Source organism: Homalodisca vitripennis, chromosome 4 (genome assembly GCF_021130785.1).
Source record: "Homalodisca vitripennis isolate AUS2020 chromosome 4, UT_GWSS_2.1, whole genome shotgun sequence".
NCBI classification, from domain to species: Eukaryota; Metazoa; Arthropoda; class Insecta; order Hemiptera; family Cicadellidae; genus Homalodisca; species Homalodisca vitripennis.
Genome location: NC_060210.1, coordinates 19659194 through 19684692, shown reverse-complemented (window position 1 = coordinate 19684692; position 25499 = coordinate 19659194). Strand labels below are relative to the sequence as shown.

The following is a 25499-nucleotide window of genomic DNA, read 5'->3' as shown; positions in this document are numbered from 1 at the left end:
AATAAATAATAGTACACAATTATATAGGTACAAAAACAAAGAAAACTAAGAGAAAAACGCATGTTTTAGTTTTAGTTTACATGGGATTGACACACCACATGGTTGTTCTGATTTATGCGTGTCACAACGCTCTGGTATGATTTGTTTATTTTTACTGTAATTATGTGTTGGGAACCAGAGAAATATATCATATTGCAGATCTCGGAACTTAGTGTGTTTGATACTTTGTATCATTGGACGATAATAAATGTCCAGAAAATGGTTTCTCTCACTACCTATACTTGCTCCTAGTTTATAATGCTTATTGGGAGTTAAAGTATTCAAATTTGAGAAATAAATTTTATTATAGGAGCCGAGATTCATAAGTTTTATTCTTAAATTAAATAGATCTTAATCTATGCGGTTCGAAATTGAAGGGTATCGTAGAAGTTAAAAATATGAAAACAAGGTTATCCTCAAATCATACATTTTTAACTTAACCGAGCGTCATACATATAAATAACAGTGATATAAAAACCAGCCAACTAGATATAAAGACAGACATTTGTCCTGTATGTTGCTATCTGACACTGATATAAAATTTATTTATATTTTTATCTGACAGTTGGTTTTAAGTGATTTAATGTAAGAAAAATGTAATCTGAGGACAAAGTTATCATTTTATATATTAACCCTTTTGGTGCACTCCCGTTTTGATCTTCACCTGGGGAGATCTCTACAATTGATTTATAGCTAAACAAGGTTGCGCAAATTGACTCTCGGCTACTATACTATTAGTTTTCATTATCAAGAAGTAAAGTGAGATTTTCAATGCTTACGACTGGGCGCAGCGAACGTAGTTTGTTGTTCAGTGCATCGTAATTTATTTAAATTATTACGAAAACCGCCGATGCTCGCGTGTAAGTAAAACGTGTTTGCTCACGCAGCAGGAAGTGTCTACATTAGTCGGGAGTCGGCAGCAGTTACGGTGAACGTAGCCGAACGTTGGCTACTTCTCAACGTTTCCAGCGTAACTGCACAGATTTTGATTACAAGTATTAATAAATATGATACTTATATATACGATTATTTAGAAATAACACAGTTAAAATTCTACTTTATAAAAAGTTTCAAACTAAAAATTATTACAGCAACAATAGATCTATATAACTAAATTAGGGGAATAAATTAGTTGAAATTTGTTATATAATATCGATATTATGTTTTTTGAATCATAAAAATAGTTTATTAATTTAAAAACATACTAATTAATAAATTACTTTGGTTTGGTAAGTTATCGATTTGCAGTATTCCTCTTTCATTTTTTAGTGCTAAAATTAAGTAATTTCAACAAAAGTTTCATATTTAAGCAACTAAATTGGTTGAAACTTGCCATATAGTATGGATATTGTTTTTATCATAAAAATAATAATTAATTTAAGCACTTAATAATGAACAAATTAATTTGTTTTAATAAATTATTGATTTGCAGTATTCTTGTTTCCTTTTTTAGTGATTAAATTAAGTAAATTCAAGAAAAGTTTCATGTTTAAGTAAATAAATGGTTGAAACTTGTCACATAATATGGATATTATGTTTATAAATAATAAAAATAATTTATTATTTTAAGCATTAAATTCTGTAAGTAATAAACTACTTTTGAATAAAATATAGATTTTTATTATTCTTGTTTCTTTTTTTACAAATTAAATTAAGTAAATTCAACAAATGTTTCATGTTTAAGCAAATAAATTGGTTGAAACTTCTCACATAATATGGATATTATGTTTTGAAATAAAAAACTTAATCTATTATTTTAAGCACTTACTAATTAAGTAATTAGTTTGATTTAGTAAATTATTCATTTTCAGTATTACTCTTTCTTTTTTTGGTAATTAAATTAAGTAAATACAACTCACTTTTTATGTTTTTATATAAGAGATACAATAATATCTCTTAGATGCTCGCTAAAAAACAGGAGTGAAAATTTTGTAGCCTAAGCGCGGGAATTGACGAATAACTCTCGCGTTAAAGATAACAATTTTTTCAAATTTAGAATTGTGTATCATCAAAATTACCATTAGGGAATGATACTTGTGAAAGATTCCTGAGAATTAGTGAAGCCCCTGATAATACTTACGTATCATCATGGAGTCTTTGTAAATAATACGAGTAGGTACTGTGACTTGAAATGTAGAGAGTACTCCACCATGAGTCATACATTTTCAATGAAAAATTACATCATTACAACATTTCGCATGGAATATTTTCTTGTACAGGATATGAATTCCAAAATAGATTAAAGTCTTTATGAAGAAAAGAGGCTTGTGGAGAAAACCTTTTTAGCATAGTCCTCCGTTGTTTTTTAGCCTGCTCATTAACTGTTGGGTTGATATTTATTATGTAAAATGTAACACTAGCGAGAAATTATGTAGTATAACCAGAGTGGATTATATTATTCGTGCAAAAGCGTTTCTTCATACTAATTCTGCGAGGGATCTTGCGTAAATATAAATGTTAAATTAGAATTATGATATTCGTATGGGGGATTTATTGTCAACTGATGTTAGCTATATTTACAGGGTATATTGAATTATTTTATTTTCACAAAGGGAATTAAGAAGATTATGAGAACACTAAATAAAACATTGTAATAGAGTACAAGTTGAAGCAAGATTTGTACAAGCAAATAAAAACAATATTTTAATTACAGTTTTGACTTTGAATCTGTGTCAAGTGTAACAGGAAATTACACGTCATGTAATAAGAAGTTTTCATCAAAATTTTAATTCAGTTTTTTATAGCTTCTCTTATAATAGAAAAAAGAAGTCGATTTTATATTGAACAATATTAGACATTCTTATTTAATTGAAAAGTTTAATTTTTAGCTTTATTTTAGCTTTAATTTAATTTATTGTACTTCAGACAAGAAAGCCTTTACAGTTAAATTGGTCTTGTAAGCAGTTGATGATTAAATACAAATATTCATAACTTGGTAAAGATTATTTTATTGAATGTATATTTTAATGTGGTATTTTCTCTAATTGTTGGAAAAAAACAAAATTAATTCGAGAATGCATTCTCTTCTCTATCTATACCTATAGCTTTAAAACTGGAAATAGAGTTGCAGATAAAGTAACAACAAAATTATGTAAACAGATTTTGTGGCTTTTATGGATCTTCCTACAAGGAGTCCACCACACCAGCTGTCACCTCACAGGTGTTGATGAGGTTGCATACCAAAGTTCAAGTAGATAGCTCATTTCTTTCTGTAGGTTTGTTACGGACAGACATCCATGGAGAAATTAAATATTTTAAATTCCCCGCCAGAAAAGAAGAAATTGTTGTCGGCCTAATGAGAGATAGATAGGCTTCAATAATGCTCAGCCAAATCCAATGGTTGGACATGCAACATCATGGAACCCATTCTTGCCAATGTAGAAGTGAATTTTGATGCAAAATTTAAAGTGATAAAAATATTCTCTCGGTATATCTTGCCACTTGATACATTCACATTTTTTTCATTAAGACATTAACTGCGGTGGAGCATTAATGCTTCTGCTGCCCTGAAGTCTGTATATGACTCTTCTCTCAGTGAAGGCGTTAGTTGGGATTAGACTACTTGGGATTCATAGCATTATATCAATAATAAAAGTCAAAATTGATGATTTTGTGGTTATTACGCTACATGTATTATTGCTATTTGTTAAAATGTAGTATGAGTCTACTAATAGTTTTTTATCCTACGATTTTCTCTTGGTCACAATAGTTACCCATAAGATCAATGGAAAAGTGTTTACTAATGTTCAATGAATCCTATGACATAACATGCACCATAGAACTCACGGTTGCCTATTTACAAATGGGACTTCCTTGAAAATTTCGATTCTGTCAGTCAGTAAGTTTACTTGTATTCAAACGGACAGATAGATAGAAATAAAAATTTTCAACCTTTTTGAATAATATATTTTGATAAGCTTTCAGTAGGTTTCGGAAAAAGAAACAAATAATGAATGGTTAGTGAATAAAATTAGTTAGTTATGTATTAGAAGTTATTATTGTATGGAAATCGTGTTTGAAACCTTGAACTACATAAAGTTTATACACGTTATTCTTTACATCTGTAATAAATTAGGTATTGACCAAAAATGTGTTGCCCTTAAGTTCCGCTTCTTGGAAATTGCCACTAATTGTCCTTGGTAGACACTTGGAAGACTTATTTCATTAGATTAAAAAAAATAAAGTAAAAGTAACATGGGCACAAAAGGCTGTAATTCGATTAACAGGTAATCCGTAGATTGTAAATACCAATTGACCTTCTAACTAATTTAAGATTTAGTGTTGAATATAATATTTTAATTTTTAAATAATTGGGTTTGTCTTATTTTTCTGATTTCTATTTAAAACTTTTATGAGGATCTTTATTATAATTTAGATAGATGTGAAATTCTTCTTTCGTGTTTAATTTTAAACACGTAATATGAAATACAGAATACTAACCAAAGTACCACTGTGTCATATAAATTTAACATATGTTTAAATGGTCCACATGTGTATATTTAGTTGTTTATTATTTATTTAGAGGTTAATGTAGTTCACTGATGATGGTTGAATACTGAAACACGTGTACGGGAATAAAATAATTTAAAAAAGGGTTTTAGTTGACTTGACTATTCATTGTCAATATATAATTGGCTTTAGGAACTAAAGTACACCAGGTATTATGCGGTTATTTAGAATTTAGCTTATATTTTTACCCTTTTATTACTTTCAAGAAATATTTCAGCGGACTAATTTCTTAGCAAGGATAAGGGATTAGGTATTCAACCTTCGATACCATAATCCATTCAAAGGTAAGGAACACATTATACTGTGAAAGCTTGCCAGAGAGAGAGAGAGTGACGGAAAGTTGGATAGGGTGCTCGATAAATTGAAGCGAATTACATTAGTGGTTCAACATTTTCTTATACACACAAACAGCGGTCTTATCAATTCAATTTATTAACTACCGCCACTTTATCATTCACGAATCAAATACATTTCCGTTGTGTATATATGCTTAATTAATTCTAACCATTTCACGTGCGGTATGATTCAGTCACTTGTCATCCTGTTAAGCACAGTCCTGTTAAGTCCTAGGATCCTATTAAGTAGAATACGGCGAAAAAGTCGATGAAATTCGAGGTCGATAGGAATTTAAAACGATATACTATCACAGATGGGATTTGAATCTGTGTTGTTTCTAACACAGTATCCAAGCTTTTAAACCGCCTTTCCAATGATACTCTCGAACAGCCAGCTATCAGTGACCTATCACTAAGTAAAATTCTTATTTACTTAAATTCGATCTAGAGACTTTAAAATTTAATAGCAATACATATAATAAAAAGGAGATATTTAGCGCGAAGTATGATGCCTCGGGTATTTTTAAAATGGTTTTCTCCAAGGTTGATAAATAAATCTGATGCCTTATGTGACATCTATGTCATTGTAAAAATGCTAGTCACATGTGAGTTAGGATTTTATTAGTGATACAGAATTACATTTTGTCAAAAAGTCTTGCGAGATAATTATAACGTTTATAGAAATCAGTTTCATCTCACAAAAGAAAATGGTTTTAGTCTCATAATTGAAAGAAACTTCTCGCTATGGTAAAGATATCAAGTTCCCGCACCTTACTACCGTAACGCGTTCCTGCACCTACTAACGTAACGCGTTCCTGCACCTACTACCGTAACGCGTTCCTGCACCTATTACCGGACCGCGTTCCTGCACCTACTACCGGACCGCGTTCCTGCACCTACTACCGTAACGCGTTCCTGCACCTACTACCGTAACGCGTTCCTGCACCTACTACCGTAATGCGTTCCTGCACCATACTACCGTAACGCGTTCCTGCACCTACTACCGTAACGCGTTCCTGCACCTACTACCGTAATGCGTTCCTGCACCTACTACCGTAACGCGTTCCTGCACCTACCACCGTAACGCGTTCCTGCACCTACTACCGTAACGCGTTCCTGCACCTACTACCGTAACGCGTTCCTGCACCTACTACCGTAACGCGTTCCTGCACCTACTACCGTAACGCGTTCCTGCACCTACTACCGTAACGCGTTCCTGCACCTACTACCGTAATGCGTTCCTGCACCTACTACCGTAACGCGTTCCTGCACCTATTACCGTAACGCGTTCCTGCACCTACTACCGTAACGCGTTCCTGCACCTACTACCGTAACGCGTTCCTGCACCTACTACCGTAACGCGTTCCTGCACCTACTACCGTAACGCGTTCCTGCACCTACTACCGTAATGCGTTCCTGCACCATACTACCGCCCTAGTATGTTATGGTTGTAAAACAGGCACGTTAACATACTCCAGTCAGTTTGATACTTAAAACTACCCGGAGTGCGGATATTTCTATCTGCGGGGTGAAGGTGATTGAGACCAAAACTGTTATCTGATGTAGGGGATGCAGGGGAGGTTAGTGTCGTTGAGGGTTGATGGGTGGAGGTGGTGGTGGTAGGGGGGGTGGTAAGGGTGATGTAGTAACCAAGCAACCAACCACGCTTCATCGCTCAGTCGCTCGCGAGACATCGTCAGGTGCGGTTCGTTCTTGTGATATCAGAGATTATCAAAGTGAAACTCAGGTAAGATAAGATAAGACAAGTCAAGCAATCTGTACTGTGAGTTAGCAGAAACGTTACTTTAAGAAATATAACATTTATTTTCTATCTTTCCAATGAATAATTATTAGATCGACGGGACGATATATTAGTAATACAACGCAATACTTCCTTTTTTACCTAATAATAATAATAGTTCATTTATATATAATCAATTATATTTCTAATAATGTTATACTTATTTTTATATCAATCTACGACTCCAATTTTTTCTTCCTTTTCTTAAAACTGAAGATTATGTATTAAAATATTTACTGTTTTCTGGATATAAAATAGTTCACAACGCTGAGTAAGCTAAGTAATAAGAGTAAGCAATTATTATATTAAATTATTAGTATTTCGAAATATTATTGCAATTTAAAAATAATATCTAATTTAAATTAAATATAATCTTCTTTTAGTACAATATAAACAAGAATTAATACTACGTATATTGCATGTTTTTTATTCCCGAATCACTGAACTTCACGAGTTTAAATCACTCGCACAAGGCGGCCACTTTCGATGACCTACACCAATAACACTTAGATAAATAAAACTATTTCCCACCTATCACCATATATCCCACCACAAAATAGAATATTACCCAAGTTATGCTGGGTGCCGTGCTTCGTTAATGATATATCATTCTGTTCTGTTGCACTATGAAACCAATTGGACCATAAGTATTCAATTAATTCGTTACATTTAACGTCTCTAATCTTTTATAGTCACTTTATAAATAATCAACGACAGCCTTAGCAAAATAATCAATAAAAATGAGCAAAACTAAACTAATTTGCCCTCCTCAACTATAATACAGCTTTTAATACATTTCACTGAAGCCACACGTTTTATGATGAGCTAATGAATTAATCAGTTCATCAAAACTAAGTTATACATTTTTACCAATGTTTTCTAATAATATTCTTCAACGGTTTGTATTTTTCAAAATAAAAAGGAATGATTTGTTTTGGCACATTTTCAGTGTATTGATACCAGGCATAAGTGTAAACTTGCGTTTTACACTAAGTAATGCCATGACAGAATATATGAGTTAGTCTGAATATATACTTACATTGTAGGTGGTATTGAAAGGTAGTTAAAATTAGTTATAGAGCAGCTTTACGGTAATACTTATCAGAAAGGTTTATTACACATTATAATAAGGTACATGTTGTATGTTTTATTACGTAATTGTATAGAGTACGATGCAAAGATTACATATAAGATTACTTACGAAGATAAAAAATGCTCATTACTAGTAAAACATGTATTTAAGTATTTCGGAAAAGAATTTTAAAACTGATGAACAGTGATTCGTACTTCCCATCAACGCCTGAAATCACAAAAGCCTGCCCAGGTAATCAATCAATCACAAACATCAGGTTTTGCCTTGAGTTCTGATTGATGAGTTAGTCTCTTATTTTTTGTTGGTAAATTTTCTATGGAGAGTTTCTTGATTTACTTCTCTAAAATGAGTTTTATTTTTATGTGAAACTAATAAGCACTTCTCAATAAATTGAATTCGGGATTAGGTTTCTAAAAGGTTAAAATAGTCAATGTTTGAACCACAGATAATGAAGTGCTCAAAAAGCAGTAATTCACTATAAAAGTTAGGTTAATAATGACAAATTAGTTTATTGGTCATTATTCAACTTTACCTATGATAATATTAACTAATCAACTACGTACAGTTATATATAATAATAGATTAAATGAGACAAAAATTATTAGAACATTAATAACTCGTAATGACTGATCACTGAATTCACAAAATGAAACATCTATTTTACAATAATGTCTTTATTTTATAAATTGAATGGCTCAAAACAAATTTAAGCCACTATAATTTATTCAATCAGGATTAATATATGTCATTTATTCAATATGATAACTTGAGTAATATATAAAAATAATAGTAAATAGAGATCAATAGATATCCTAATCATTGCTTGCAAGTAAAGAAGTGGAAATAAAAATGTTTAATAGAGGAAATAAAACTGTTATCAACTATGCATTGCCGAGACAACTAAAGACTAATCTTACGATAGCATGGGCTTTAGCTAAGCCATATAACATAGGATCAAGAGTATAATAGTATGATCAACTGATATCACGCTTTCCGTGACTAATATATACGTATTACACTGAAAGTAACAGTCAAGACTTAAAAGACTTAATTGTACTCATGTGGAAATGGTTTGACTGCTTTATTCATGTAATTTAATACTTGCAGATTTCTAAGATACTAGCAATAAGTTCTATCATTGTATTGCTCAGGTAATCGTAAATATTTCACCCTTCATTTATGAGTATTACTGCATTGTACTGAATGGTTTAACTAATAGTTGACGACATTTAAATGAAATAAGTGTAGTTTAAATAAATGAATCGCTTTAAAATATCCTAACTACACATAGCTCTTGTCTGAGTTATTGATGGTCTGTTACGCACTTTGAACTATTTGAACCCAGTCATTCTCTGGTGGGACCGAATCATTGTTCTATAACGACATAATCTTTGATGAGTGAATCAAGTATTCTTTGACTTAGCAAGTCATTGTTTGATTGAATTGTTTGCTGTCCACAAAAGTCATATTTGTTGTCATATTACTCCAAACCATTATGCTATGACTTGGCATACCCTATGATAAGTACATATAAGTCTAACTATGTATTGTATAACTTAGCAAGTACCAAATTCGCAGTAGTGTATTTATTGAGTGTGGTGAGTTGAACTCCTGCCATTTAGGTGTATAAATTTTTCTAAATTGCACTAAATATTTATGATCTAAATGAGCAAGAACTATGTTAAGAGGTATTAGTATAACTGTATATTCTTTATTGGGAGAGTACAAAGTTACGACGAATTTCTAGCCTGACTACGAACACAAGTCGACTTGTTGAATTTGTTCATCCAATATTGTAAATTTTAGGAGAAAAATGCCAGAATATCGTCATAATACTACTATAATTATTGCACAAATATTTAAAAAAATCAGCAAGTGAATGGAGTGTCTGAATTGATCTGTTCTGTATTGTAGGTTCTGTATTCTAATTCACACATTTTCGGATACAAGCAAAGTAATCATAAGATTTTTGATTAGTCTTGATTCTAATCTTTATCCTTGGCCAAATGAAGAAAAAAATCATTGTATTTATCGTTTATTATCACACTTTATCGGATAAAGAAATATACCTACTGTCAAAATAAAATCCCTCTTTCCTCTCTCTTAAACTTTGCGTTTATCAAAAGAAACAACTATAGCTTTACCTTATTGACCATGGTCAAAGTTGAACGGATACAACAATATATATTGTCGAGCTTTGTTAATAAACCCCGCCTTTATCCAAAGTAATAGAGCATTGTTACTTTGTATTGATGGAGTTTTTCACACGTGGTCACAAACATTGTTGTATAGTAATGAATTTTTCATTCAAGCTTTAAAACGCTATCCAAAGCAAAACGTATAGTTTGCTTGTAAAGATAGTGTATTCTTAAATGTGAGAAGATGCAAGTACATAGATTGTGAGTTTGCAATAAGTTTCTAATCAGAGTTCAGCTGGTGCTCAAAGTAGGTTGATTTTGATAAAACAAGTGTCTGTCTGAAGCAAGTATTTTACAAAATAATTGAGTTGCAGCCCTCCGCTCATTCCTATAGGTGCAGACATCACATTGCTTGTTACAATTCTATACATATAAACGTAACAATGGTGAGAGTAACAGAGTGAAAGGAGAACAGGATATTGGTCACTTTCCATCGTTCTACTGTATATTACAAAAGGTGTAACGTAATGTGTAGAGGATTGGAATCTATTCTCTTAGTCAGGTGGGAGGGAGGTATTAAAAATACCAAAATAAAGAACAGAAAGAAGAAAAGAAGGGAAAGTGAAGGATTCAAAACCTACCCAAAAGCTACTTGGAGTCCAGTTCAGGCGTTGCCACTTCACAGGATGCAAGTCCCGAGCACAAATAAAAAGTACGAAAATCACAATCACACAGTTATTTTTAAAAGATGAATATCAGGATAGTAAGGATTAATGAAAGTTTGTTTCAACATTCACCTGATAGTGACTAGTTACTCACTTTTTCCTGCTTTACAGATCAAGGTAGTTCCAAGAATAAATCGTAATCCACCACCGACGAGAAATAACGAGCTATCATCTTTAAATAGTTTTAGCATTACGCCACCCTAAAAGCATTTTATAATATTATGTTTTTAAGGAAATTATTTTGCCTTTTACATAAAATCCTATGATAATTTCTAACTAATTAATAGATCTGGTTTGCAAATTATTTTATTAATAAATTTGTATTTCAGGAAGTAGTAAGTTCTCAGAAAATTCTTGGTTTTATATAACTTGTTGACGGTTATTCTAATGACAAGTTCATCACAATAGTTTGATAAAATTATGTTTGCCCTAAGTGCGTAAATACTTTAAAATGTAATGAGAGAAAAATTTGATTAAAGCCGTATTTATTTATATCTACTTAACAGGTCTTAGGGCAATGTTAAGATAAGCACTATGCGCAGATGAACACCTTAATTGTTGAGATTCGTTAATGAAACTAATTTTGCTATATGTTGAATGAGTGAACCTTCCTACTATATAATATCTCAATCCTGGGCCGTGTTATTTTTTGTTGGCTTTCGTTGTTTGTTAATTAATTTGACTTTACTTAAAACGAACAAACTTACCCACCGTATAATATCTCAATGTTTACTGGTGTTATTATATGTTGCATTTCATTAGTTTGCAATTAATTTAACTTTACTTACAAAGAACTAACTTACCAAACGTATAATACAGACGCGCTTATAGACAATTATTTCAGGATAGGGGCTGAATCACTTGGTGGTTTAGGAAGTATAAAATACCCTTTAAAAAGAGAGGATCAGGAATCTTCCAATTATAAATATATCACAAGACCAAATAACTGTCAAACGACTTTTATTTACATTAAATTGTATAAATGGCAATTGCCTTATTTAATTTCAATAAACATTGGTCTTCTGATCGTATGTTAGTTTGCTTATTTAAACGCATATGTGACAGATACGGCCAAATACAAAATAATTGAATCGGAAAAAGTAAGCGCTCTGTGGTGTAATGGTATCACATTCACCCGGCAAGTGAGAGATCCGGGTTCGACTCCCGGCGGACCAAGTACTTTTTGCGATTCAATGTTTATTGAAATTATATATATATATATATATATAAATAGTTCAATATATATATATATATATATATATATATATATATATATATATATATTGCCATTTATACAATTTAACGTAAATAAAAGTCGTTTGACAGGTGTTTTGGTCTTCCGATCATATGTTAGTTTGCTTATTTAAACGCATATGTGAAAGATACGGCCAAATACAAAATAATTGAATCGGAAAAAGTAAGCGCTCTGTGGTGTAATGGTAGCACATTCACCCGGCAAGTGAGAGATCCGGGTTCGACTCCCGGCGGAGCAAGTACTTTTTGTGATTCAATGTTTATTGAAATTAAATAAGGCTATTGCCATTTATACAATTTAACGTAAATAAAAGTCGTTTGACAGGTGTTTTGGTCTTCCGATCATATGTTAGTTTGCTTATTTAAACGCATATGTGAAAGATACGGCCAAATACAAAATAATTGAATCGGAAAAAGTAAGCGCTCTGTGGTGTAATGGTAGCACATTCACCCGGCAAGTGAGAGATCCGGGTTCGACTCCCGGCGGAGCAAGTACTTTTTGTGATTCAATGTTTATTGAAATTAAATAAGGCTATTGCCATCTATACAATTTAATGTAAATAAAAGTCGTTTGACAGGTATTTGGTCTTCTGATTATATGTTAGTTTGATTATTTAAACGCATATGTGACAGATACGGCCAAATACAAAATAATTGAATCGGAAAAAGTAAGCGCTCTGTGGTGTAATGGTATCACATTCACCCGGCAAGTGAGAGATCCGGGTTCGACTCCCGGCGGACCAAGTACTTTTTGCGATTCAATGTTTATTGAAATTATATATATATATATATATATATATATATATATATATATATATATATATATATATATATATATATATATATATATATATATATATATATTAATAATTAAATGTACGGCTTTCAAAATTATAATTGGTGCTTCAGCCCCTGAACCCCTTTTCATACGCCCATGGTATAGTATATCAAACTTGACTCGTACTATTTGTGTTTGGATCAGTTATTAATCACTTAATCCTCCCTTTTGTGTAATATACAGATAATGCATATAAATATTATTATTCCCTATTCATTCTACTCCGACCTATTCTTTACTGATTTGAGAACACATAAAATTAATACTGCACTAATGTCTTACAATATATTTAAATGGCAGTAATGGACTCACTTGACTTTATGTATGGTGTAACTGTTAAATAATTAGCTAACAAAGAATACAGTCTGTACTTAATATCATCACATTATACACAGTTAGAGGAACTACAATGCGTAAGGCCGCGGGTAGTTGTGAGCAAATAGTACGACATTATTTGAAGTGCCGCTGTTAAAATAGAGTACTGGGAAAACTATTGTTATGTGTGCTGGTATATCCACCCCCTAACAGTAAACTCATTTTATAAAACTCAAAAATCGTACATCTTGTATTTACTATTATTGTATATTATAATTAGTTAATTATAATTATAATATATTGATCACTATTGATCCTGAATTGTTCAGGAATTGCTTACAACAATCGTGATCTTCAATTTTTTTTCTCTTGGAAAAGTTTAATTTGAGAATATAATATTCTAATCGTTAATAGTTTTAGAATATGCCTACACAGTATTTGCCAATAGCGCAATGTAGCGGGTACGGCAGTTGTCGCACGATAACGAGATCAAGCAACGGCGTGCGTGGCTGCTGCTTGGATGGGTGACCGCTAAGCGATCCTGTCCTGCAAGTAGCCCGCCTGGCCAGCCGTTGGTGGTGGTTCAGAAGTCATCTTTAAGCCGTTGGTCCCCGGAATAGTTAGTCCTTACTTCATCCGGTAAAAAAGAGATCCTTTATCTTTACCTTGTAGTTTACTATTGGCGAATGTGTATAAGAAAATGCATAATTATTACAGCTGTACACAAAGTTGATAATTTAAATTATACCAACTAACCTGAGTGTAATTTGTTTTCAATTGTTTCTTTTTATGTTTAAAATGTTATAAATGACCTGAACTACCGTTTTATAAATTAGCTTAGAGGAGCCTTTTTAACTGGTATTATCAGATAAAGAAAAGGCGGTTTCTTTTTCAATGTTCCATAATAATTAAATCTTATGAAATCTTATCTATTAGCAACGATTTAAGATATATTTACAGGTTGCATAGTGTTGGAGCAGATATTTCTTAATATAACCACTATTAATGCTGTTCAAAAGAATAGTTATTAAAAAATTTTAAAATGAGACACTTTTCAAACTACTACAAGCAATAAAACCGTATTTTATGTTATTTTAGAGAATTTTTTCATATTTAAAAGTTCATAATAATCGTGACGCTTCTTTCAAGAAGTAAATCTAGCTCTAGAAACCAACTTTGTTGCACAAATTTGAAATTTAGTGTGACGCAATTTGCTCTTTCAAAAGTACGATCTGTATAGTTACTATATATGAGCACTGGGATTTCACTGTCGATAAATTTATATTTTATGTTCACTGTTAAAATCCTTATCTAAATGGCAAAACATTTTCTATAAATGTTAAGTCGCTTCACAGGTGCTCCTGACGGTTTACTGTGCTTTACTGATATTATAATTTTGTAAAAACAGAAATTAATGTGTTAAGAGAAAACGAAAAAGTTGAATTTCGCTGTAAATTGATACAAATTTACATTCGTCACTTAGGAACAAATATTATTCCGAATTCAGAGCTCTGCCTCATTCCACTTACAAATTATACATTTCCAAGATAATGAAGTCTTCCAACATCCCATAATGCACACGAATACTTTGCGTGACGTAACAACTTATATTACTCGTGGAAATGCGGGAGGAGCCGCGAGTTACAGCTAGCAGATGGTCTAGGCTCACCATAGTTAATTTAAGCTATCATGACTTACGAACTAAATGATTTTAAGTGTTCTCTGCTATAGCTCTAACACTATTTTTCCATTAACTGATTCCAAAAAGTGTTTCCTTTTGAGAAAATATATAATTTTAATATACTAGTACATATAATTATTGGATAACTGATTAGCATACTCTCATCTCCTGAATCATTTTTCGTATTAACTTTATGTATTCACGTGTGATTGAATATCTTAAAACGATGATTGGTATAAAAGGATTATAAAGACTGTCCCTGAAATGAATCAATCAATTTGGAATTGTAAATAAATATTTGAATAAGCTTAAAGTACAGGATATACATTATCTAGTTTAATAAAGCGCTTATTTCTATTACCATTTTTTATTTGAGATACCCTCTTATTAAATTTATTAGTACAATTCAGTAATAAGTGTGTTATGAAACTGAAATATTGAAATTTTGAGGTAAATAGTATCGTGTTGTTCTGAGGTACAAGGAGGTATCTCGGAAAACATTTTGGGTGTAGTATTCTCCCACCCGACAAAAAGAGATAATGATCGGGGCAGTTTCAGTGAATTGTAGTGTGTTTTAAATGATAATATTAAAACTGACTATTAAGATTATAGTAGCTGTGTTACTAATGTGTGTGTGTGTGTGTGTGTGTGTGTGTGTGTGTGTGTGTGTGTGTGTGTGTGTGTGTGTGTGTGTGTGTGTGTGTGTGTGTGTGTGTGTGTGTGTGTGTGTGTGTGTGTGTGTGTGTGTGTGTGTGTGTGTGTGTGTGTGTGTGTGTGTGTGTGTGTGTGTGTGTGTGTGTGTGTGTGTGTGTGTGTGTGTGTGTGTGTGTGTGTGTGTGTGTGTGTGTGTGTGTGTGTGTGTGTGTGTGTGTGTGTGTGTGTGTGTGTGTGTGTGTGTGTGTGTGTGTGTGTGTGTGTGTGTGTGTGTGTGTGTGTGTAAAATGTGCGTTAAAAGTATGGATAAACAATTTTATATTGCGTTGATATAAAAAGCTCTACTTGTTACTATTCTTCATGTTTTATGAAGACCTCACTTAATGGGTCTTTAAATTTAAACATTTTGAGTTGCCACCCTAAAATCCCATATTGAGGAAATGGGCAAAGCTGTAATAGTGACTAAAAATATCACTTATATTTCCTTGAAAGATGTCCCGAGTTCCATCCCTTCATCTTTATCCATTAAAAACTAAACAGAGTGTATACATACTTTTAACTCAGATTGTATATGTATACAATTTCTCTTCAAACAGGCTAAGCCTAGGGGGTTAAATCTGTACTTATCTCTGTATGTCTTATGTAAATGTCCAGGTACTTTTAGGTCACTGAAAAAAATGTTTGTCTTATTTAGACACGATAAAAAGAACAATAAAATTATATAACTAGTCAAACTTGCCATTATTATACTTAATGCTATATTTATCTAAAATTTATTTGACGATGTATTAATAATACGAGAAATAAAATTCTTTCTTTATTTAGTCTATGTAATCAGATGCCTCATAGAGGTGTAGATCTAATATCCAGTATATTACCAATCAAGTCTAATCCGGCGCTAAAATATATGCCCCTTAGTTTACTGGGTCTCTGTACAGTTCATGACTAAGTATGATTGAACAAATCAGTAAATACATATTCAGGACATATTTACAAATTAAAAAATTATTATTTCGTTAAAAAGGGATTTCAAATGCGTCATTTAAATATTCCTCTGGAATAAAGAACAAATATACATTTCCTTAAATTCTGGTGCTTACTTTATATTACAATATAAAACCTCGTGTATTTAGTTGCATTAATGACCCTATGCTTTTTGAGGAAGCAAAATCCATTTTGGTTTTTATTTGTTCTGAAATAATATGACCGCCAGAGCCACCGGAGCTGAGCTGGGTTGATTAGTTTGATGACCTACAACACGCGTGTGTATTAGTTTTTTGAAACTGAATATGTACATGGTGTTTCTGAACTACCAACCTTTTCAAGTATTATTTCTGGTCAACATAAAACAAGAATGTCATATTTAAACCTTCCAAATTATGTAATTACCCAATAGCCTATGCCATTTTTTGTTAGTATTTTTTTAAATTTTAAAACAGATTTTTGTAAAAAGCTGAAAATTGGTGCACAGTTTTATAATGATTAAAACTAATAAAAAAATTATTGAATTTTGCATGTTTTATTTTCAAATTGGTGAGAGGGCGTTCCTACAATCTACGCTATTTTAAAAATAAAGCGTTTAAAATAAAAAAGTTCTGTTATTAGGTGTTTGGATTATACAGATGTTTAACAAATTAAAAGTTTTTAGAATAAGCAGTTGTAAAATTATTAAAAATAAACTACAAAAAATAAAATGGCAGCAAATTTGTGCAAGTGGAGGATTTTACTACGTTTGATATGATAGTTTGGTTTGATTTTCGTCCAGTAATAATAGGTTTCAATTCAAAGACCCTATATATCAATGAGATTTAGATCATGATTGTTATGTTGTCAAATCTCATTGAGAGAATACATTTTTTCAATTTATTTTTCTTTTAGAGTGTCAGTCAGTACTGTGAATCATTTCTATTAATGTTAATTAATTTCTCTGCAACAATTTATGGGTTCGCAATTTAAAGTATGGAAGCAATATGGAAGAACGAGATAAAACATTACATCCCCATTTCTGGCTCTGAACTGACGGGTATTTATTGATGAATATCACAACGTTATGTTACAGGCCACAAGCACATAAAGTCAAGATTGGTTGGTGTCCACAGTTCAGAGGTTTTCCAATTAACTCCCACCACCCCTGAGCCCTCTGCGGTTTCTCCCAGCTTAAACTTTTAAATGGCGTAATCATAATTATTATTCCCTCTATTGTTGGTGATAGAATTATTGTATAACTCAACTTTATTATTATTCCTTTACACAATTCTCTTCATGTGTTTTGTCTCGTGTTGGCTTTCACCCATTACGTTTGAATGGACGTTCTATTATAAAATCACTGATAATAGAGTTTTTTGTCCTCCAGTTCCACACACAAAATAGTTTTATTATAGGCAATATAGAAGCTATATTTCCTGGAGTTATATGTAATAAAGTTTAGTGGGTAGTTCTAATTAGTTCGTTAGCGCTATGGGGCTCAAACACTTTTCTTTCAGCTTGCCTTATATAGTATTTGATTTAAAATAAAATTACTATAAACATTCAACATTCTATCGTAGAACAACCTTCCAGTGCATTTTTAATCAATAGGTTGGGTTTTGCGTAATTTATAAGCGTATTATATCCTAAAATTAAATTTATTTGGATGTAAGTCATATTTTTAATAAAAGATTCGTAATCGTAACCCTTCAAGTCCTAGACAAAGGCATGGCTTTTGAGTTAAATAAATGTTTAAGAAATATTGCAATATTGTTATTGGAATATAATGTTGTGAAGCTTCCCCCCCCCAAAATATTTCCCTTAAAACTACTGTATATTTAAAAAAGAACATTTCTTTAAATTTGAAAAAATTTCTATTGATTTTTATTATTGGTTTTGAACCAATTGTTTCTCTACATTCTACTTTCCAAAAAATTCGTATGTTTTAATGCCTTTAACAACATAAACCGCCATAAATCTATATATATACATAGATATATAAAAGCTAAGTACCACGGACTGGCATAACGAAATTTCTGATCCCGACAAATAACTTGAAAATTTTGTCAAATTTTGTCTGACGTATTAGAGGCTCGCTAAGAAACCGTTTTTAAAATTATACTTTTATTGAAAATGTTATCACATGTTATTATGGTTCAACATGAGTCCGATCAATGGGCAATAGTTTATGTTTTTATTTTTTCAAAACCAATCGCGAGAATTCATGGTAAACACTCTTCGTAAATATGGATTGAAATTGCTAATGTGTTAATGTTTACAATGGTGAATGTAATGGTGATGGATCATATGTGTATTTCAACCTACGGGTAGCCTCAACAACAACGTAAAAATTCGTGCCAACCCTACAATTTGCACATTGACGGTGGATTTCTTCTTTGCAATATACCGAAAATATTAATAAACATTTGACCACTTTATAGCCTGAACAATGCGCAATCAGGATTATTAGCTTTATTGAAATAATAATTCTGCATATCATAGCTAGATGCTTTATGAAAATAAGCAGTGTTATAAAAAAAGATAATTAAGAAAAGTGCATATTTGCTCTCCTTTCTTTGCAAAGCAGAAAACTCTATGTTACCTTATAAACAATTTTCATACCGACTGCTATGGACACCTGATCATAAAAGCACAATTAAAATTACTTTAGGATGACAATCATAAAAAGGTTAACTTGGAAAAATGAAGAATCCTTCTGGAACCCATCATGAAAACACAGAGCAGTGTCTTTCATTGCATTAGAGTATGTAGAAGCTGAAAAGGTCCAGAGAGTGGAAGCGCTCTCTTAAACAAAGTACGTATTTCTATTGGCCGAAAGCTATAATTCGCAAAAAGCTCCAAGAAACCCCAGTATGTAGCTCCAAGATACTAGGAACTCCCAAAGACCAGGAATTTCCAGTGGCCGGAAGCTCCAATACGCTGAAAGCTCCCAGAATACCCATTGTGTAGCTTCAAGGTACTGGGATCTCCCAAAGACCAGTAATTTCAAGTGGCCGGAAGCTCAAATACGCTGAAAGCTCAAAGAAGCCCCAGTATGTAGCTCCAAGATACTGGGAACTCCCAAAGACCAGGAGTTTCCAGTGGCCGAAAGCTCCCAGAAGTCCCCGTGCGTAGCTTCAAAATAGTGGGAGCTCCCGAAGACCAGGAATTTCCAGTGGCTGAGAGCTCCAATAAGTCCCATTACGTATCTTCAAGATACTGAGTACTTCCAAAGACCATGAATTTCAAGTGTCTGAAAGCCTCCAGAAGCCCCAGTATTTAGCTCGAAGATGCTGGGAACTCCCAAAGACTAGGAAATCTGCGAGGTCGGAAGCTACCGGAAGACGGAGCTTCTAATGGCTACGTGATCCCAGGTACGAAGAAGATTCAATATGTTTTGGGTTTCCAGAATCTGATTCCTTCTAGACACTGGAATATTTGAGAGGTTGGGAGTTACAGATCCTCCTCCCCAGACATTAATAGCTCCCATTTTCCAATCTTCTTATCTATATTTTTCAGAAGCCTGAGGTTAGGAAACTTTAATTGAAAATACCGGATACGGTTTCTATAGTAATTAAAATGATGGAAATAAGGACTGTAGAAGTGTAGATAGGCTAGTGAAAAATTTTTAATGATATACACAATACAGTCAAGTAATTAAAATACAAATTTTAAACGATTTTATGCATTTAAATATTGTTTCAAATAATTTGGTAAATGCATTAATTTAAAAAGTATTACGTAGCTGTGTGGAAATACTTTAAGGCTCAGATGTTAGCATGTGATAAGGTTTAACATACTTCTAGCAATTTATCAAATTAATTGTTTTTATTGATCCATCCAAGTGAAATATTATAATAGCATAAAATACAGCTAGTTATGGTTTTAATCTGTGTCAGTATATTTACTGTTATTTAACGAAACCGTATCGTGTAATCAACTCAGGCAATTTTAGTACCACTCACAGATTAATTGGAGATTATTTGTATTTTTCGGTGTAATTATCTTTTGTTGACTTAATTCAGGCTTCTGCTAAGAAGAAATGAACATTTAGTTATTCAGATTGCAAAAGGATGAAGAGAAACACGCTACTTTTCCGTCCGTTTCTTTAAGACGTCACCCCATTATACTTACTAATGAGGCAACATCTGCTGTTTTTTGACAACTTTCTCCTTTTACAGCTGTAATATTTCAAAAAACTCTTTTATGGAGGTATAAAATGGATAATTATAAACGCAAGTTTTACAGAATGGAAGTAGATGATACAGCTGTGAATTAAAATTAGACGTTCATTTATTCTCTCAGAGACTTAAAAAAGTACAATAAATTAAATTATACGCGTGTATGGACAACTTGTGAGATATTATAATTTCTCATCTTTGTAGTGGAGGTTGTATAATATACATAAATATAGTTACTAATCAAATAGTTATAGAAATATGATGATTTGCAGTTAACGATTCTGAATATTTAATTTATCATTAATGAATTCCCGACAAGAATATTTAGCCACTCATGATTCCAACATTTACACCTTAGGGTGATTTTTTAAATCGTAACCTATATTTTTATGTTAGAATTTGTTTGAACGTTTTTAGAAGTTAGAAGGGGTAATAATAATAACATATATAATAAATTTCGCGTATCTAATTAATGCTTATTAGGGATAATATTTAATAAGGGTACAGACCATACCATTGTGGTAATGGAAAATAAACGGGAGCCAAACTGCTATAATTAACTACTAACTATTGGTTTTTTACAAATTCTATTGGTTACTTACACTCATTATAAGTATATATTTATAATATAATTTAAATAATGTAATTTTTACTGTAATACTGTGCTTTAATTTAATTTGATCTACACTCAGTTATATTTTAAAGTGAATAAAAATTATAGTTTAGTTACAAACTTTCGTAACAAAACTAAACAAAATGTTACAGAATATAAATTTCCCTCTGTTTACAATAGTATTTCATATGTGAAACGTCCTTCTAAGGAAATATACATAACACTTTATCATTCTTGAAAAAAAACCTTAAATAAACAAATAATTTAGTGTATATACGTAAATTTAGAGACATAATTGTAAAATAACAATATTTTATATTTTGATATAAGAAAATATTAAATAAGAATATTTGATATTGTTATTGAAATTTTCGTTTAAGACGAAATATAGGCAGTTTTTTTAACCATAATATGTTGTTATTCTGACTTGAATGTATTGCGTATAACAGACCTTCCTAAATAAAACATCGTACCGGCATAGCAAATCGTAGTACATTACGTCTTCAAAATGCTGTAATTCTGGTGGAAGGCATTGCTTAAAAAGTTGGATCATTAATCAAAGTGAACCTAAACAAGTTTAATGAATACGAGTGTTGATGGATGAGCGAGTGAGTGGCTCTGTAAAGCTCGGGAGAGTAGCGCTGACGGGGCAGAGCGGTGGCGGTTATACCGCGCTCATTATTTGCCAATCTTTCATCAAATATTCATAAGATTATTGATTTTATAATCATCTTTACAACACAGAAATATCTTACTCTGTCATTAAATGTTGTCAATCACTGCTACATCTTACAGCTTCTTTAGCTAATATATTTTCAAGCATTATAATTTTCTATGTAATTTATTTTGTCAATACAAAAGCAACAAAATTAATGATCGAATTATGTCATATCATTTGTTATTAATATAAAAAGCAATATGTACAAGAGTTATAATATAGCAATTTCTCTCCTCTACGTGGTTCTAAAAGTACCGTAATAATTAACGGCCATCTTAATTCATCGTAATTCATAATTAATCCATAGTATCATTCAATTACATTCTAAACTAGTGATCAAACTTATTCATCAGCATCTTAACACAAAGTAGTGAGAACTTTTCTAAAGAAAGTTGCTGCTTGAGTTTTTATTTGCTCAGGATAATTCTTACAAAGAGGTTTAAAGATCAGATGCCAATTTATTCATTGCCTTGTATAATAATGCAGTTTACATTATTCTATAAAAGATTTCTATTGTACTTCCTGGAATTAGATAAGATATAAGAAAAAGTCATTTGAATAGCTGTACAGTTCACTTTGTAACAAAACCTATCTCTATCATAAAATAATGTATATTATTTCTTGTACTATTATGGTTTTATAAGAAATACAAGAAAATAGAGACTTAAAAACAAAAATCTATAACACGATAATGACTCATGAGGCGATGCTGGTGCGTGGACATACACAGGTTAAAGTGTTAACGTATTAGCATATACAATGAGGCTCCACGTTGAATTAAAAAATTTCTAAATCGCAATTCTATTTGACTCCAGATCAACGAGTTGTACTTCAGAATGAAGATATGTTTTAGTTTTGTTAAATAGCAACCCCTTGATATGCCAATAGCGTTGTGTAGCGGGTACAACGGTTATCGAAAGATATCCAGTTCAAGCAACGTTGAGCGTGGCTGCTGTTTGGATGGGTAACCGCTGAGCCATCCTGTCCTTGCAAGCAGCCCGCCTGCCCAGCCTTTAGTGGTGGTTCGGAAGTCACCTTTAAGCCGTTGGTCCCAGGTTAAGTTTAGCGACGGCTTCTTAACCCTAACTTCGTCTGGTAAAATAAGGCATCTTTACTTTACTTTAATGTGTTTTATGATTAAATATAACGTTCAACGCATTATTTCGTAGACTTCAGCGTGGAATGTGGGAAGATTACCTACATTATTGCGATTACAACAAGAAAAAAAATACCTCAATTTCTTCACTTGGAAAAGTTTGTAGATGACGTCTTAAAATATTAATAGCTGGGGTTTTCAATGCCATAAAACATTCCGGTTTTAAAAGAAAGAGTAAAATTAATGTAGCCAGTTTAATGAATGACCCTAAGTGGTTTTACCTCACCCTCTGATAACGATCAATCAAAAGGATCCATTACACCTGGTTTGCTTGATTTGATAAATTATCCCATTTGTCTCATTAATGTGACAGAGTACAAATACTGCGTTCATTTTGTTTATCCGCGCAGTTTGTACCACATCAAAGCATACGAGTGCTATTAAATACCATTTATTAATTTTGAAAATTATTACAATATAAAATTAATGAAATAAAGTGAGGTACCTTCGAAATAACAAATTTAAACCCACTCACTTTAAAGCATGACAATAGCAATATTAATGAATTATATGCATTTTGATTTATGTTCAATAACTAAAAAAATTAAAACAGCCTTCTCATATTTAGCTAGATAATATCATTTTATCACTACACAATAAATAAAAAAGGTGAAGGTTTCTAATCCTGCATCGCTTAATAGATATAACCTCGTTATCAGTTACAATAGGTATAATGTTACCTATTATTTTATTATTGGTGAACTCCCTCTTTGGAAAAACTATATATTTTGCCTTACGTTGCTTACAGACTATAACCTTTTAAGGAGTGATAACATTTTAAGATATGGTTACTTTCCACCAATGGGAAGGTAGCTTATTTTACATTAAAATACGTCTAAATAGTACAAGTTTTAATTATAACTTTTACGACAAGTTTAAAATTACTATTTGATTATTACATGTAATTTTACCTTCAGAAGTTGAACAAATTACGTTGCCATTGCTTCATATGACTCTATAACACTAAATCCTGGTGTAAGGCGGTTTTTCAAAAATAAATAATAGACTTTTAATATTATAAACGTGTCACTAGTATATAATCTTGATTGTAGAACATCATGTTTCTGGTTAAATAAAAAATGTTAGTAATCACGTAATTTTGAACGGCCCATAGGCAGTATAAGTGTACGTTGCTAAATACAGACTAGCAGAAATATGAAGTAGTACTTGTGCTTTTTTGTCCAATTCCGTTAATAAAGGGTGTAATAAAATATTTTAAAAAAATTTATAATTAGTAGGAAATTTCGAAAAGTAATCACTAAGAGTTGTGTAGAAAAACGACTACAACAAATAAAAAATGGAACTTTTTACAAACTTAGTGTAAAAAGCGTTTACAACTGAACAGGAAAGTACTAAACTTTTATTTGATTGAATGGCAGACCAGTTTATTTTATATTACGGCCATCAACAAATTTCAATTGACAGTCTGATGGACTGATTCCATTATTCATAAGTTTGATCACACAGACAGTCCCATCAATCATTACGGATTGACGGCGTTCAATTATCGAACTGCAGGACTGACAGTGAAGAAATATCTGATGAAATACCACTGAGAAACTAAACAAAGACTGATAACAGAAACCCTCTGTACTTGATGTTTACAAAGCTTAATGTTGTTGAGTAGTTGGCAAAAAGGTAACTCAGTTGTTTGAGGTCACTTCGCGTGTTTAACCCTTTGGCGTTATCCAAATGAATTGGCTTCAAAACTCTGAGATCTGCATTTAAGTTCCACATAGACCAAAACTAGATACACCAAAATTTTTCAGTTAAAGTCGTGCGGTTTTACTATTTTTATGCATAACTAGTAGTTACCAGCGGCACCACATTTAAACTCCACCTACTATAGTTTTAATCATTATTGGTTTCATATGGTATTATGTGCTTGTACAATATTCCATTGTATTTCATTAGCTAACATTCTGTAAAAACCACTAATTAAACTTTTGTACTCATAAAACTAATAAACATCCTAATTAATATTATAAATGCCTTTGTTTTGTTTTGTTTTTTTTGCTTTCCCTCGTATAACTCGTAAACTATATAACCGATTGTACTGAAATTTTACATGGACATTCTTACGATCCCTGGGATGAAGATAGGCTTATTAGAATTTCGAAAGACACTCCCGGCTGCGTCCCACTGGTCTTAAAAGTAGCTAAATATTAATTAAAGGAGCATGCCTAATGTAATCAACTGTTCTGTGTTAACATTGTTTATTATTTTTCATTTTTTACAAGTTTAATGAGTACATTACATAAGAAATAACCAGTATTTTTCTGCCATTTTAGATTTCAGCGATTAGGTAAGTACTCATCTACCTTAGAAAATGTCCTGAAACATAAGTCAGAATTTGGCACTGAAGACTCCCTTTGAAGCAGTCAGCAAGAACTACTATGCTAGATGAAAGTTCGCTGGATTGTGCTTTAGAGCTAATGTACCAATTAAAGCTCTAAACGTTCTAAAATATTAACAATATTTTT

At 31.9% G+C, this 25499-nt stretch overlaps 1 protein-coding gene across 1 annotated transcript in view; it reads left to right on the top strand.

The window, feature by feature from the left end:
- Positions 1–6563: 6563 nt before the first annotated feature.
- The window catches only part of LOC124359010 (acid sphingomyelinase-like phosphodiesterase 3b), a 195283-nt gene continuing 176347 nt past the window's right edge, over positions 6564–25499 (top strand). Inside the window, exon 1 of the mRNA XM_046811341.1 lies at positions 6564–6630. The gene's annotated coding sequence lies outside the window, so the exon portion shown is untranslated. The remainder of the gene's footprint in view (positions 6631–25499) is intronic.